This window comes from Ursus maritimus, unplaced genomic scaffold (genome assembly GCF_017311325.1).
Source record: "Ursus maritimus isolate PB19 unplaced genomic scaffold, ASM1731132v1 scaffold_1, whole genome shotgun sequence".
Classification (NCBI taxonomy): domain Eukaryota; kingdom Metazoa; phylum Chordata; class Mammalia; order Carnivora; family Ursidae; genus Ursus; species Ursus maritimus.
The window spans coordinates 61,669,699-61,687,162 of NW_024423343.1; the positions used below are offsets into that span (position 1 = coordinate 61,669,699).

The 17,464-nt window shown below is 41.8% G+C and overlaps 1 protein-coding gene and 1 pseudogene across 2 annotated transcripts in view; both read left to right on the forward strand.

The window, feature by feature from the left end:
* STK39 (serine/threonine kinase 39) overlaps nucleotides 1-17,464 on the forward strand; it is a 441,956-nt gene that overhangs the window by 18,636 nt on the left and 405,856 nt on the right. The window lies entirely within an intron of this gene.
* Nucleotides 16,680-17,183, forward strand: LOC121104263 (annotated as a pseudogene).

A 17,464-nucleotide genomic window follows, 5' to 3' on the forward strand; every position in this document is an offset into this window, starting at 1 on the left:
CCAGAACATGGTCTATTCTTGAGAATGTTCCATGGGCATTAGAATAGAGTGAGTATTCTTTGGTTCTGGGGTGTAGTGTTCTATATATATCTATGAGGTCCAACTCGTCGAGTATGGCATTCAAAGCTCTTGTTTCTTTGCTGATTCCTTGCTTAGGTGATCTGTCTATTGCTGATAATGGAGTGTTGAGGTCCCCTACTATTAGTGTATTTTTATCTATATATCTCTTTATTGTGGTTAAGAGTTGGCTTGTGTATCTTGCTGCTCCCCTGTTGGGGGCATATATATTTATAACTGTCATATCCACTTCTTGGATACATCCTTTAAGAATAATATAGTGCCCTTCTATGTGTCTAACTATAGTCTTTAGTTTAAAATCCAATCTGTCTGATATGAGAATTGCTACCCCAGCTTTCTTTTGAGGTCCATTGGCATGAAAGATGGTATTCCATCCCTTTACTTTCAGTCTGAATGTATCTTTAGGTTCAAAATGAGTCTCTTATAGACAGCAAATGGATGGGTCATGTCTTTTTATCCATCTGCAACCCTGTGGCGTTTTAGGGTAGCATTTAGGCCATTTTCATTGAGACTGAGTATTGAGAGATAGGACTTTAATGATGCCATGTTGCCAGTAATGTCTTTGTTTCTATAGATTGTGACTTTCTGTTCTGTATCACTCTTGGGGCCTTTTTACTTTTATAGAACCCCCCCTTAATATCTCCTGTAGGGCTGGTTTCGTGGTTACAAAATTGTTCAATGACTGGTGATTCTGGAAGGTCTTTATTTCTCCATCAATTCTGAATGACAGCCTTGCTGGATAAAGGATCCTTGGCTGCATGGTTTTCTCTGAAAGAGTTTTAAAAATGCCCCCCCCAACCCTTTATCTCATTCCAGGTCTGTGTAGACAGGTCTGACGTAATTCTGATACCTTTGCCTTGGTACGTGAGAAATTTCTTTGCCCTGGCCGCTTTCAATACTGTATCCTTGGATCTAATATTTGCAAATTGCACTATGAAGTGACGTGGTGTAGGTTTGTCGTGGTTGAGCTTGGGAGGGGTCCTCTGTGCCTCTTGGACACGAATGTTTGTTTCCCTTGCTAGATTAGGGAAGCTTTCATCTACAATTTCTTCAAATATCTCTTCTAGACCTCTGTTTTTCTCCACCCCCTCGGGGATGCTGATGATTCTGACATTGGAACGTTTCATTGAGTCAGTAATCTCCTGTAACCTACATTCCTGAGCGTGGATTTTTTTGAGTCCAGATTCTATTTTAGCTTTTTCTTCTACTAACCCGTCCTCCAATTCGCTGATATGTTCTTCTGCCTCATTCACCCCGGCCGTCAGAGCCTCTAGTTTTGACTGCATTTGGCTCATAGAATTTTTAATTTCTGCCAGATTCGCTCTCATTTCCACCCTTAGAGATTCTATATTCTCATTAACATTTTCGTTAATACTTTTTTCAAGTCTACACATCATCTTGACCATTGTTACTCTGAATTCCATTTCTGATCATTTGGTTATATCCATATCCATTAGTTCTGTGGCAGAGGCCACAGACGCATTGTCTTTTCTTTGCTGGGAGGGATTTCTCCTTCTCGTCATTCTGATGAGGAGAGGTTACGAGGTTGTCTAGAGCCCAAATTATTGATCGGGACCCAGGCCGTGCGTACTTGTTTTATAGGGATCTTAGGGATGTGGGCTTCTTGATTTTTCAGCCTACCTTCTGGGGGAGGGGCCTGCCACGCCAATACTCAGGCAACCCTGTTTGGGTAGAGTCTCCATGTCCCCTGCGAGGGGGGATGGGGATGGGCACACTGTGAGCCGGTATTTCCAGGCTTTTGTTCTCTGGTGGCTTTCCCTGGCGGCTTGTTGTGACTCTTCTGATAGAGCAGTAGTGGCCGAATCTCAGCCTCTGTCTCAGAACAGAGGGATCGCGAACCGTTCTCCACTGATGTTCTGGCCACTTTAACTCTGTTCCTGTTGGTGCTGCTCAACCCTGCAGCGTCCTGGGATGTGCGCCCCACACCCGGCGTCCCAGCCCTCACTTCCAGGGCCGGCACATCTCTGTCCTTTGTGTTTCTTTTTTTTTTTTTTTTTTTTAAAGATTTTATTTATTTATTCGACAGAGATAGAGACAGCCAGCGAGAGAGGGAACACAAGCAGGGGGAGTGGGAGAGGAAGAAGCAGGCTCATAGCGGAGGAGACTGATGTGGGGCTCGATCCCAGATTGCCGGGATCACGCCCTGAGCCGAAGGCAGACGCTTAACTGCTGTGCCACCCAGGCACCCCAGTCCTTTTTGTTTCTAACACCGCCAGCCGCTGGCCGCCCCCGCGCGCTCCTGGAGCTCCCGGTCTCAGTCTGGATCCAGTGAGCGCACCGGAGCTCCATTAGAAGTCTGGTGGTGCGCGCTCACCGGCTTACGGTCTCAGTCTGCTCTCTCGCCAGTGCCATCCGCTCCCCCATGCAGGTAGCTACCGCTTCCCGGTGCCTGAACGCAGTGGCTCCCTCCCCCTTCCGTTTATCTTCCGATATCTCTGCGCGGTTTCACGGCTCCCCACTTCGTACCTCAATACTCAGCGCAGGAGATGTTCATTTGTAGAGATCCAGATGTATCTTCCTGCATCTCAGGCTGATTCCGTGGATGTTCAGGCTGGTCTGGTACCTATCCAACTCGACTCAGGGGACCGGCTGAAAAAGGGGTCCCCTACTCCTCCGCCATCCTAACTCTTCTCAATAAATAAAATCTTTAAAAAAAAAAAAAAGAAACTTTCAAATTAACATTATTAACCTCCACGAACACAATGCAATATGACATTGCCATCATAAGATAATTGTAAAATCTGTGTAAAAAGCATGAATTCAGGGGCCCCTGGGTGGCGCAGTCAGTTGAGCATCCAACTCTTGGTTTCCGCTGGGATCATGATCTCATCGTCGTGAGATCCAGCCCTGCATTGGCCCCGAGCTCAGCGAGGAGTCTGCTGAGGTTTCACTCTCCCTGTCCCTCTGCCCCTTCCTGTGCTTGCTCTCTCTCTAAAATAAATAAATAAATCTTTTTAAAAAAATTCTTAAAAAAACATGAATTCATAGAGCACAGTGGGTCATGTAGTGTGGCACATATGCTAAAGGCTGACATGGAATGTCTCTTCCCTCTACTGCCAGCGAAACTCTAGAACTCTAGATATTACACCATTTTGACCTGTATTTGTTAAGGTCCAATGTCTACATTTAAGGCACTTCTTAAACAGGAAGCATAGGCTCCCTGAGCAGGTCACCACCCCCTGGCCCTTAGGCCCACATGTGTCCTTAATATCCACCTGTACTTCTGCTACTTCTCTTTTTCTCTGGGCTTTGCTTGTGCTGCAGGACCAAGGAGTTCATCCTGCTGGTGGTGTGCATGTATGTATTATGTCCTCCATTAATCTTAACTTAAACTTTTGGATACGGTTCTCTTTGCCTTCTATACCATCCTAATTCAGTGTCCCACCAAAAACTCTTTTGATCTATGGACTAACTTTCAAGCTGCACACCAGAGCTACTCAGGGGGAAACATAGCCGCTCAAGTGGAATAAGACCATTTGTCAACTGTAGTGAGTTTGAAACAAATTTTCATGAGGTAAAAAGCTTGTTTTATCTCCTTGTGAGATCTGATTTCACCTGTTCTATCCTAGTGGGAAGCACAAATAGAGTCATTTGCTCAGGCTTTCTAAGATTAGCTGAGGTAAAAAGATAATATAGTCATTGCAGGCATCAATTTTCTGGACTCCACACCCTTCTCAGAAATGCTGATTAACTAGGCCTCAACTCTTCATAGAGCTCAGTGAGGAAAATCTCCTCACCATCAAAAAGGAATAACAGATCATTTAGAAAAACTTCATAGCTTATGCTTTGAATAATAGGAATTTGTTTCAGTTCTTTAAGACTAAAAAAGATGAACAAATGCTATTTCAAAGGCCCAGGGAAAAGGCCACAGCAGGGAAGTAACCCTACTTTCATCCCCCCATCCTCCCCCAGGTACCCTTCAAGCCAGGGGCAGATTTATTCTTCTCCCACACATGTCCTTTCACCTTGCAAACCTTTGTCCCTTCCAAGAACGACTGCCAATGGTCAACATTTGGCTTCTGGTTGAGAATTTTAGCATGAACCTCAGCCTTTCTTTTCCTGTGCCATTGGAAAATATCTAGCGAGAGCCCTGTGAAAGAAAAGCCACAAAAATCCAACTCAAGGAAACAGAGTAAAACCTGGAGATGGAAGACAGGTTTTCCATGGATTTTTGCCCAGTGCATGTAGCCTTCCCTTGAGGCTGTCCCAACCAGCTCGGCAGTATGCAAGGTGCGTCCAGAGGTCTTATCCATCAGAGGAGTTACAAGAGCTGCCTGGTATCTGAGACACCCATATAATTCTTTTCAGTCCTCTATACAAAATGCTCTGCATGACTCTCCTCGGCTGTAGGACAAATCCAGCCTCTTTTGTAGGAAATCAAGGCCCATCACAACTGGCTTCTCATCTCTCTTTTCCTAATCCATCTTTGAGGTTCACCAAAACCATCTAACTTTGTACCTATTCCCTGATGACCCAGTCGTCCTCTCTTGTGCCATGTATTTATACAAGCCCTCCTTTTTAAATTCTTCTTCTTCATATTATTTCCCCTGTTTAGAATGCCTTTCCCTTTCTTCTTCCCTTTCTCCTCCTCCTCCTCCTCCTCCTCCTCCTCCTCCTCCTCCTCCTCCTCCTCCTCCTCCTCCTCCTCCTCCTCCCCCTCCCCCCCCCCTCCTCCTCCTCCTTCTTCTTCTTCTTCTCGCAGGATCCATGCCCAGCATGAGCCCAACATGGGGCTTGAGCTCATGACCGTGAGATCAGGACCTGAGTTGAGATCAAGGGTGAGATACTTAACCAACTGAGCTACCCAGGCACCCCATCCCTTTCCTCTTTACCTGTCAAAATTGTATATGTAAGCTAATTCCCATCTCAAAAATCACCTTCTGGAATTTTTCCAAGATCCCAACAGAGTTAGAACAAATCCTTCTCTACTCGGTGCTACCATAGCACCGAGCACCTGAGAGCCCTCTCCTCCTGCTATTTCTTATGTTCCATAAATGAGTGAAACCATATGATAATTGTCTTTCTCTGCTTGACTTATTTCACTTAGCATAATCTCCTCCAGTCCCGTCCATGTTGCTGCAAATGTTGGGTAATCGTTCTTTCTGATGGCTGAGTAATATTCCATTGTGTATATGGACCATATCTTCTTAATCCAGTCATCTGTTGAAGGGCATCTTGGCTCCTTCCACAATTTAGCTATTGTGGACAATGCTGCTATGAACATTGGGGTGCATATGGCTCTTCTCTTCACTATGTCTATATCTTTGGGGTAAATAGCCAGTAGTGCAATCACCAGATCATAAGGTAGCTCTATTTTTAATGTTTTAAGGGACCTCCACACTGTTTTCCAGAGTGGCTGTACCAACTTGCATTCCCACAAAGAGTGTAAGGGGGAATCCCCTTTCTCCACATCCTCTCCAACAATTGTTGTTTCTTGCCTTGTCAATTTTTGCCATTCTAACTGGCGTAAGGTGGTATCTCAGTGTGGTTTTGATTTGAATTTCCCTGATGGCTAATGATTTTGAACATTTTTTCATGTGTCTGTTAGCCATTTGTATGTCTTCATTGGAAAAGTGTCTGTTCAAATCTTCTGCCCATTTTTTGATTTGATTATTTTTTTCTCGTGTATTGAGTTTGAGAAGTTCTTTGTAGATCTTGGATACCAGTCTTTTATCTGTAGCACCATTTGCAAATATCTTCTCCCATTCCGTGGGCTGCCTCTTAGTTTTTTTGACTGTTTCCTTGGCTGTGCAGAAACTTTTAATCTTGATGAAGTCCCATAAATTCATTTTATCTTTTGTTTCTCTTGCCTTTGGGGATGTGTCATGAAAAAGGTTGCTGTGGCCAATGTCATAGAGGTTGCTGCCTATGCTCTTCTCTAGGATTTTGATGGATTACTGTCTCATACCGAGGTCTTTCATCCATTTAGAGTTTATCTTTGTGTATGGTGTGAGAGTGGTCAAGTTTTATTCTTTTGCATGTAGCTGTCCAATTTTCCCAGCACCATTTATTGAAGAGACTGTCTTTTTTCCACCGGATGTTTTTTCCAGCTTTATCAAATATTAGTTGCCCAAAGAGCCGAGGGTCCATTTCTGGGCTCTCTATTCTGTTCCATTGGTCTATGTGTCTGTTTTTGTGCCAGTACCATGCTGTCTTTGTGATCACAGCTTTGTAGTACAGCTCGAAATCCGGCATTGTGATGCCCCCAGCTTTGTTTTCCATGAGCATGGAATATTTTTCCATCTTTTTTCTGTCTTCAATGTCTTTCAAGAGTGATTTGTAGTTTCTAGAATATAGATCCTTTACCTCTCTGGTTAAGTTAATTCCGAGATAATGTATGATTTTTGGTGCTATTGTAAGTGGAATGGATTCCCTAATTTCTCTTTCCTCAGTTTCATTGTTCATGTATAGAAATGCAACTGATTTCTTTTTTTTCTTTTTTTTTAAAGATTTTATTTATTTATTTGATATAGAGAGAGACAGCCAGTGAAAGAGGGAACACAAGCAGGGGGAGTGGGAGAGGAAGAAGCAGGCTCCCAGCAGAGGAGCCTGATGTGGGGCTCAGTACCAGAATACTGGGATCACGCCCTGAGCCGTAGGCAGACGTTTAATGACTGAGCCACCCAGGCGCCCCGAAATGCAACTGATTTCTGAACATTGATTTTGTGTCCCACCACATTACTGAATTGCTCTATAAGTTCTAGTAATTTGGGGGTAGATCTTCATGTTTGACATGTTTTTGCCAGAAACCATGAAGTCCCCAATAATTAGATGACCCCTGTTTAGCCCTTGAAAAGTTTATGTTTGGTGTGTAAATTATTGTATCATTGAGCTGAGCTTCTTCCTGTAGATTTTGTTGCAGTTTTTTTCATGGAAAAGAAAAAGATGAATGTTTCTAACCCTGCAGGAGTGAGTTTGGAGATCCAGGCTGAATTATTGTTTGTCCTTAGATAGCACTGGGGTTGGGAATGGGATGAGGGGAGTTGTTTTGCTTTGTTTTACTAGGATAAGTGACAGAAGACTGAGAAGGATGTGGGGGCTAAGTTGAAAGGATGGCTTTCACATGACTCTGCCACTGGGAAAGGCAGCACTGCTATTCTGTCCAGGTAACATGACTAAGTGTGGCCCAGAATTGGAACAGGTTGTCGTTCCCACTTCTCTGCAAAACCAGCTCCCCTCTGGCTCTGTCAGTGGCTAGTGAAGAGAGAAGACCCTTGTCACTGATGTTCTCAGAAGTCCCACCATTGGCAGAGGAAACAACTTGGTAGCTGTTACATAGTTACTTGGAGGAAAGATGAGTTGGTGGACATCTTTAGGAGCTATAGAAATAGTAAGAAAGAAAAAGAAACATTTCTAAGAAAAGAAGGAGGTCTTGAGGTCTTGTAACGTGGACCTTAAAATTATTGTGAATTCATGTTATCATCCACTGCTCCAGGTTTATGAAATTTGTAGCGCACTGTTTAAATAAATAAATATTTGTGTATTTGAAGTAGAATTTTTTTTTAAAGTTTAAATCTAGAAAGAATTTGGGGTGGGAGATATAATAGCATAGTGATTTTTTTTGGGAGAATGGATTCTGGAAACCAGCAGATTTGTCTCTTGGCTTTTTTTTTTTTTTTTTTTTTTTTTTACTAGTTGTATGATCACAAGCAATTTATTCTCCTTAAGTCTCTGTTTTTCATCTATGAAATATAAATGTGTAGCAGATTGTATTTTCCAAAAGCCATCCAAAGGCAGCAGCATGGATATGTATTCTGTCCCACACGATGCACTCATGAACTGACATTGACATACCTTCATCAAGAGATGGGATCTATATTCCCTTCTTGAATCTGGGCTGAACTTTGAAATCGCCTCAACCAAAAGAATTTGGCAGGAGTGAGGGACTGCCGGTGAAGTCATAATTGGCAGTAGGCTTCTGCCTAGTGCACCCGTGTGTTCTCTCTGTCTCTTCTCTTTTGTGGGTCACTTTGTAACCCAGTCACCATGCTGTGAGGAAGCCCAGGCCACCTGTGAGTGTCCTAATCAACAACTCCGAGGACAGCCACTTAGACATGTCAGGGAATGAGCTTTTAGATGATTCCAGGGCCTAGCCTTCAAGTCCTCCAACTGAGATCCCAGACCTCATGGTGTAATATCAAACTCACTATGCTTTGCCTGAATTCCAGATCCACAGAAACCATAAGAGATCATAAAGGATTATTGTTTTTGTAAGCCCTTAAATTTTGTGGTAGTTTGTAAAGCACCAATAGAAACTAAAGTAAGGGGTAATGGTAAGTGATTCATGGTGGTGTTGTGAGGCTTAAAAGAAATAGTACAATGCTTGGCACAACAATGAGTGCTCAGTAATATTAAATGTTAATTATTATAACAATAAAGACAATTACTAAGCACAATTTTGAGGTGATCGAGGGTTCTCACTGGGCACCCTTATCTGGCTCTCTTAACAGATAGCCGGGGGAAAAAAGAAGTTAAAATGTACCAAAAACCCAGTGTAGAAGAAGCCAGAGGTCTGTAGAATTTGACTTGAATCGATTCGTGTATAGACTTTGATTTTACCCCTCTAAAAGAGGTCCTCTTAAAGTTCCTAAAGCTAGAAACTCAGGATGAGAGAGAGAATATACTTGTCAGAGCCAATGTTGTGTCTGGGATACTTACAACTATTAACCCACCACCCTGTGGTAAGCACTTAAGAGAAGCTAGCTTCTATATGCAATTAAAGTGACCTCTCCTGTCAATTACTCTCTAAGTAACCTGCCACATGGTTGGCAGGTTACTTTCACATATCTGAAAAATATTAGTTTTTCAGAATATTGCAGTAAAGTATCAGACTGTCATAAAGCCCTTCTAAGGATTGCTTTAATGGGAACTTAGGGATATGCTGATTTTCTTTTGCATTCTAAGGTAATGACAACCCAATCATTCTTGGAATTTGCCCTAGTTTCCTTCCATAATTTTGATGAAGCTAGATGTGGGCCACTGAATATTGTCCAATGGTCAAGAATATCAACAGGGAAAAGAAAAAAAAAATAGCCCACTAATACTTCCAACCTTCTTCTCTGCACAAAAAATAAAAATAAAAAAGGTTATAAACTGTAATAAAGTCAGCAATGGAATAGGAATAGTGAAAATCAACTGGAAAATCTATCTTGTTTTCTCTGTTCCTGAATATGCGTTGTATAGAATTTGGGATTCACTCAGATTATAAGCAATGATTTAAAAAGAGAGACAAGACTTTAATGGTGGCATTTCTGGCACAGTAGCTGGGGAAATGGCTTTTATGTTAAATGTCAGTTTAACATCCTTTAAATCATCTTAGAACCCTGCTGATATACCATATACTAGTAAATTTAGATATAATTTATTGAGTGCTTTTTCTTGTTCTATGCACTGTACTAATCTCTTTGTATACATTATCTCATTATAATCCTCATCACGATCAGTCTTATGAGATAGGCATCACTAGCTCCAATTTTTTTTTCACATGGAAATTGAGAGTTAGAGAGGTCACAGGGCTTCTAAGAGGAGCTGAAATGTGAGCCAGAGATTATGCCTTGCCCATTACACAGCATTGCCTCTACTCTTGGCTGAGATCTCTGCTCCATCGGCATGTGCAGAAGTTAGTTCAAGTGCCACCTCCCCTTGGATGGTTATCTGCTCACCATCTTTCCCTGCCCCCCCCCCACACACGAAGTATTCCTCCACTTCTCTCTAAACTTCTATATCAATGCTAGCCACATATGTAATTATACATTTTCTAGTAGCCATATATAAAAAGTGCAAAGAAATAGGTTAAATTAATTATATTCTTTATTTAACCCAGTATATCTAAAACATTATCACCTCAACATATAATCAATATAAAAATATTAATGAGATGCTTTGCATTTTTTTTGCACTGAATCTTCAAAATTCAGTGTGTATTTTATACTACATCTCAATTCCAACTACCCACATGCAAATGCCAGTTATCGGTAACTAGTGGCTATTCTATTGGACACTGTAGTTCTATAGCATTTAGCACATCTTGTTTCCTTCCTACGTAACATAATGTAAGTTTCTTGAGGTCTGGAAATGAGGCAGATTCATCTTTGTATTTCCCAACATCCCCCAAATACCATGCATAATAACTATTTGAGTCAGCGTGTGAGTCAAGAAAACAAGTTATCACGCCTTGCTGAATTCCTGGAAGGGAGGCATCTGTACCACAGCAAGTCTTAGGGAGTTCTCACAAAGTGAAAGTCAGCTTTGCACAGTCTTGGGAGCTGCAAGTTGGTCAGAGAAACTGACAAGAACGAAAAAGAAAGAGGTCATTATGGGGACTATGAAAACAAGAAGGCAGAGACAAAGCACCAGATCACTTCCTGGTTAGCAATTGAGCAAAGACAACGAGGTAACCAGACGATGATGAGGGGGTACCAAGTGACCCAATCATCTGAAAATGATAGAGCAATAGTTGATGCTTAGTATAAAAGGATTCTTTGAGTCTCTCTAGTGCGGCTTGAAACACATCTTTTTTTTTTTTCTTAATTTTTTAAAATATTTTATTTACTTGACAGAGAGAGAGAGAGCACAAGCAGGGGGAGCAGCAGGCAGAGGAAGAGGGAGAAGCAGGCTCCCTGCTGAGTAAGAAGCCTGATGCAGGCCTAGATTCCGGGACCCTGGGATCATGACCTGAGCTGAAGGCAGAAACTTAACCATCTGAGCCACCAGGCATCCCTCGAAACACATCTTGAGCAAAGATTTCCAGGATATAAAGGTGACATACTTGAAAAAAAAACTTTTTTTTTTTGGTCACTCAGGTTTTATGTGATTGACTCAACATCAGACAGGTAAAATCCATTAAAAAATCAGTTATTAATGAGTGTCCTAAGAAATTGCCTAGTTTTTTTCATTGTTCTTTTTTCAGCAAGTAGCTGTTACAGTATGGACATATAGCTTCACAGTATATTCATTGTATTGTTGGTGAATTTGTACTAAATTATTTCCTGGGTGGCTGTGACAATTAGTAACATATCCTAAAATACTTTTCATCTTCATAGGGCTTTACAGTTCACTTTTGTATGATTAAAATCTCCAGGACATTTGTGTCACTCCCATGGACCATCTGTCAAGGATTTATTTCTTGAGTAATAAAATTAAAGTTTTAGGCTGTTGATTTTGGAAATCATGTTAATTCATGCAGTTTCCAAGTGATTAAAAATCAGTCTTCTTCAAAAATCATAGCTCCCCTTTTAAGTACCTACAGTTTGATTCAATTCAGAAAATCTTCAGATGCTGCTTCTGCATACCAAGATGATCAGATTTTGAAAGGCATTTTTCTGATGCCCTTTGAAAAAAACATATAGGAATATATATATATAACCAGCAAGGAGGCTACTATTAAAAAAATATTATGAGGCCCAGATGTTAAGTGTTTTTTTTTAATGTCAAGAAATATTCTCCCTAGAATATTATCTTCATAGTTCTTATCATTCAGGAGGAGCCTGAAACAGGTGAGAAAGCCTCTGGGCACTGTTGGCTGGAGCAGGACTCTGTCCGCAGTCAGCACTCAAGCTGACTGAGGACCCCTTGTCCTCAGGAGTCTCGCTGGTCTCACTAGAAAGTGACTGCCAGATAGTGCATTCTGCTCAGAAGTTCACCAGCTGGAATTCTATGGTTGGTAACAGGCAGGATATAATGAGACTCTTTCCTTTTTCAAATCTCATGCCTATTTATGCTCAAATTCTTTTAAGCACCTGGGGTTGAAGCAAAGGGTTGTTCCCTCACATGGTCAATAAGGGCAGAGTGTGGGCTGGGTCTCCATATGCCCTTTACACCCAATAAAGTTTCCACAGATTTGAGCTCCCAGGAGTCTGCTAGTTTTAAAGCCTATTCCACCCCCTTTTATCAGCATTTAAAATGGACCATTAGACCTTTAATCAATATCAACCAAGATGTTATGGTTGTAGCTCAGCAAGAATAGAGCTATTTTCGAAAGCTATTCATATATGTAGCAAGAAGAAAAATATGCTACCTAAAAATAAGTAAATAACACTCTAAATTCTACATCAGTGGATGTTTGGTAATGTACTGGTGGGAGGGGGTAAGCTAGAAGATTGTGGAAAAATAAGAGAGGGCTTTAGAGCCATGGTTTGCAACCCTATTAGATCAAACACCTCATTTTTATAATAAGTAATTTAGCGTGTCGCTTTGACTATCATGAAATGAAATTCATTCTTCTCTAAAATTCCAGTGTACCTCCCTAACTATAGAATAAAGGAGAAATAAAAAGGAAGTAATTTATGAAATACATAAAAATATGTATTCAATATGCAAATGCTTGTCTAGGAGGACACTAGAGAATCCGTAATGAAGGTGTCAGATGCTTGCACTAATCACAGAAGCCAGCAAATACAGCAATGACAATTGCACTCTGAACCTTTGTGTGTTGCATTGAGCAAGGTTGCCATCTTTGATGTGATTTCCCTAAATAGTGAAGGACTCTTGGGGAAGTTCCAAACCAAATGCAACCTTCTCTCAAAAAGTCACAGATTTTTTGTTTTCATATTAAAAAAAACAGAGTTAGATTCTAGGTTCAGATAATTATGTACAGGATTTATTTTTACCTACATGAATGCCCAGGGGACATTTGAAAGTGGCATGAGATGCCAGACAATTCTTCATTATATGAGACTATTTTAGCATCTCTTCTTCCCTCCCAAATGTCAGCATTTTCCTTAAGCACAGCAACATGCAGGGGCACCTGGGTGGCTCAGTCAGTTAAGCTGCTGACTTTGGATTTCAGCTCAGGTCGTGATCTCAGGGTCCTGGGATCGAGCCCCACATTGGCTCCATGCTCAGTGGGGAGCCTGCTTGAGGACTCTCTCTCTCCCTCTGCCCCTTCCCCCATGCTTGCTCTCTGTCAAATAAATAAATAAATCTTAAAAAACAACAACAACAGCAAACACTGCAACATTCAGAAATGTCACCACAAGCCCCCCTGTGGACAGAGCCCTAAGGAGAAAGAAGGCCTATGATATTGCTGGTGGCAAGATTCTAAGGAGCAAGACAAGCAGTGAACAATTCTTGGAGAGGCCTTGCGTTCATTTTAAGCTGTCTTCTGTTGTGTACTATGCTGAAATCTGTTCTAGGCCTAGACCTCCAGCAAAACTGGAGAATCAGGCTTAGAGGTGATTAGCCATAGCAGCCCAAATCATGCCATGGAGCTAGTTTGGTGAAAACCTGCCACTGCCACCACTGGGCGCAGACAATGCATGCAGTGGCCATCGCCGCTAGAATCGTTGCCATCGCTGACCTGGGGAAGGCACACAGCTGTGTCCACAGGCATCACCCTCCACTGCTTCTTCACACCACTGGCTTCTACTTCAGAGTACCAGTGAGTGCATTTGATTGGCTCGGCCTCCATCACGGGTCCTTATCTTAACTGGAAGGGAGGCTTGGAAAGAGTATAAGCATCTTCAGCTTCCAGAGGAGGAGGCAGGTTCTGCTTCCTCCAAACATAGGAAAAGTGTTCAGAGGCTGAGCAGCCCACAAGAACGACAAATGCCCACAAGCTGGACAAATTAGTTCTATAGACGAGAAGTACCCTGGGATTTTGGTGCAGAGAATGGTCCCTCTGAGGAGGTATGGACAAGGAAGGCTTTACACAATAGCTGAGATTTGATCAATTTTTGAAGGGTGAGAAAATTGGCAGGGTTGTACATAGGAGGCGGAATTCTAGATAAATGGAATGACATGAGCAAGAATGCAAAACTGGGAAGACAGGGCGAGGAATCCAAGTTCACTGGAGCTAAGTTTCACGGGGGGGGGGGTCACTAATGAAAGAAGAATAGAAAGCAGAGGAATGGCATTGAGGTAGGAAGGTTCCTTAACAGTGGTGCAATTCAATCAATGCGGTGTTTGATAGTAGCATTCGCATTTTTTTTGTATGTACTTTCATTGCTTTATCAAAACATGTCCTTGTCAGTTTGAATCTCATTCCCAGTCTCTAGGAGGATCAACTTGTTTTTATGAATTGCTAGGAGCCTATTGTTTTTTTGCTTATTTGTTGTTTGTGATTTTTGTTGTTGCTTCTGCTGTATTTTTCTGATAGGTGAACTCTTTTATACTTTGAATTTGTATTACATTGTGTCCACAGAGGAATTTAGCAGGAATCTTTTAGCTGATTCTAAGAGTGATGCCTACCTGTAATTTTTAATCAAACTAGGTATCATAATCCATTTTTTGAAACACTTGTTATGCACATAACATGTGCCAAGCTCACTATATAATGCTTTCATCCACATATTTAATTTAATCATAAAATTACTCTTTTATTTATGAAAAAATAGGATCTGAGAGAATAAGTAATTTGCCCAATGGCACACAGGAAGTGGTGGGGTAAGGGTTCTAACTCAGGTCTGTTTAATCTAATTCCTACATCTTCTAAGGCTTCTCCCATCAGAGTCCAATTTGAAATTATGCTTTTTTGGCTGTGCTGTCTAGAAGGTCTGTGATGTTTTGATTCTAGTCATTCTGAAGCCAAGAGTGGAGACTCAGTTTTAAAGGCTCAAAGAGGGCAAATCTTGTTTGGTATCTCACACAGGATTACCTTGCCTTAAATCCACAAGATCTTTGTCTTGCCAAGGGTGTCCTTTGCAGGGATAGAAGGTCAGTACTGGCTGTTATGACAACTCTGCCTTGAAGCCATATAAACTGCCTTCTTTGGTACTTCCATGACAATACCAAATACTTACGTACTGCCAACCTGGTATACCCTTGGGTGATAAAGTTACACCTGAGGGGATGTGCCACACTCTTGTCTCATCCTCTGAACCAGGGGCTCCAAGTCCCAGAGAGTGGTAAGACCAACCAACATCCATGGGCTAGGAATTATAATGGAGAAGCATGAATGATGAAGGTCTAATGATAACCTAACAAGTACTGCTGTCCCCACCCCATCCTCCACCCCCACGAAAACTTAAGCAGAAATTTTAAGGTCTGGCCATCCAGGGTGATCTGCAACATTTGGCTTCCCACTTCTATTTTCTTTCTTTGTTCACCCTTTGGGAGAGTGACCAGTAAGCAATAAAATGTCAAAAAAAACCAAAAAACAAAACAGGCAATGGGAGGAAGGTGGAAAAATAAGCAATCGTGGTTTCAAGCTCAGCTGAACTTCTCCTTTGCTCCGCTGTCTTAGCGAACAGACCCTGTAGCAAGTCTCACAGACATTCACCACCCATGTTAAGTCCCTACTCCGTAGACCTCTCATAGACCTCTCTATCTGCAGATTGCTTCATGTTCTATTTCACTGAGAAATAGAAATAGAAAATCTTTCCTTTCCCCTTACCCTGCCAACTTCCCTCTGTTTAGAAAAGTGTTTCAAAGCTAAGCTCCTACTTTCAAAAGCTAAGCTCTCCTCCTGTGTTTCCAATACCAGCAGTCTTACCTACCTTCTTCTGTAACTTGCTCCATGAATGACCTTTACTTTTGTCTCCCAAGTCTCAGCCCACAAAGGTCTTCAAGGATACCATATCTTAAAGACAAACTCACAAAAGCCTCTCCTACCCTTAACCCCACACACGGTCAGTTTACATCTTGCTGCCTTTGGACAGACTTATTGAAAGTATAAGGCTCCCTGTGTTGTCTGTATTTTCTCACCTCCCCCTCACTCCCTGATGCAATATGGCATCTTCACTGAAACTGCTTCCCCCAGATCAACAAGGGGTTGGACTTCTGGGTTTTTGTTATTGTTTGTTGGTTAGTTGGTTTTCCCTGACTAACACCCCAGAACAGAGGTCTCCTAGTGGTCACAGTTAGAGGAATATCCATGTATGTATACAGTTAGAGGGCAGCCAGTCTGGACCATTTTGTTTCCTTCTATTGAATTTGTTACCCAAGTGGAGACACAGAGGGAAGATGTGAATGCTGAGCCATCCATTGGCATCCCTGTGAAGAAAAAGTCCATCCACTCTTCCTGCTCGATTCCCAGCCTTTATTTCCTGCCTTTCCTGAGGCCTGGTTGTTCAGCTTTTCATGAGACTCTGTAAGCTATACTGTATCCTGATAGCTCTCTTTCCTTCTAAAGTTAGAGAGGAGGGAATGGGGAATGATGGCTGTTGGACAAAGGTTTCTTTCTTTCATGAGGTATCTTCCTTCACCTACATTCTAAGATTATGGGAATACGGAAAGTAGATTTCTGACATCAAGCTTCTCTAAAAGCCTAGAATTATCGAGCAAAATCACTAGCATGAGTCTATTAGACTCCATTTCTCCTGAGCTGCCTTGCACAGATTTTCCCTGCTATAAGCAGCATCCGAAGGTGGGGTGGTGATGGTTGAAAAAACAAAGGGAGTGATAGGGATGCTTATTATTAATTAGTTAGAAGAATAAAGAATTGGGCTGGCTTATTCTCAGACCCAAGAAGCCTAAAGATGAGCACACATGAAGTCAGGAAGCCTAAGATCCGTGTTCTGGCAGAACCAGTTTACATCCCAGCTCTATCGCTTACTCTGAATTTAGGCTTTGAACTTCTCTAATCCCCAGTTTCTTTACCTGGAAAATGCAGATAATAAAGTTATCTATGACTTTTTGAGAAGATGGTGCCAAAAGCAAAGGAGGAAGCCCCCATGCCTCTCACAGCCGAAGCCAGAACAAAGGCTTTGAAGGCCAAGAAAGGTGCAGAAAGATGTCCACAGCCACACACACGTACACACACACACACACACACACACACACACACACACACACATGGCAGATCAGCATGTCACCTATCTTCAGGCAGCCCAAGAAACTGCAGCTCCAAAGGCAGCCCAAGTATCTTCATTAGAGAGCTCCCAGGAGAAACAAGTTTGGCCACTCCGCCATCAAGCTCCCCTGACCACCAAGTCAGCCATGAAGAAGATAGAAGACAACAGCACACACGTGTTCATTACACTTGTGAAGACCAACAAGCACCAGATCAAACAGGGTATGAAGAAGGTCTATGATACTGATATGGCCAAGGTCAATACCCTGATTGGGCCTGATGGAAGGTAGAAGGCATATGTTTCACTAGCCTCTATGATGTTTTGGAGGATGCCAACAAGCTTGGGATTACCTGAACTCAGTCCAGCTGGCTAATTTTAAACATAAATTCTTTCACCATAAAATATAATAAAGGTATCTACTGTGTAAAGTTTTTGTAAAGATGAAATGAGCTGCAAAAAAATTTTAAATGGGCAGTAGAATGTCTATAAGCCAGTGAGTGATCAATAAACAAAGATTGCTATGACTACTATTTTTTTTAAGTACACTTATGATCTTACTGGCTTGCCATGAGTTAATCCATGAGCGGATGGTCATAAGGAAATCACATTTTAACTGCTTTTAAAATTTATTTTAA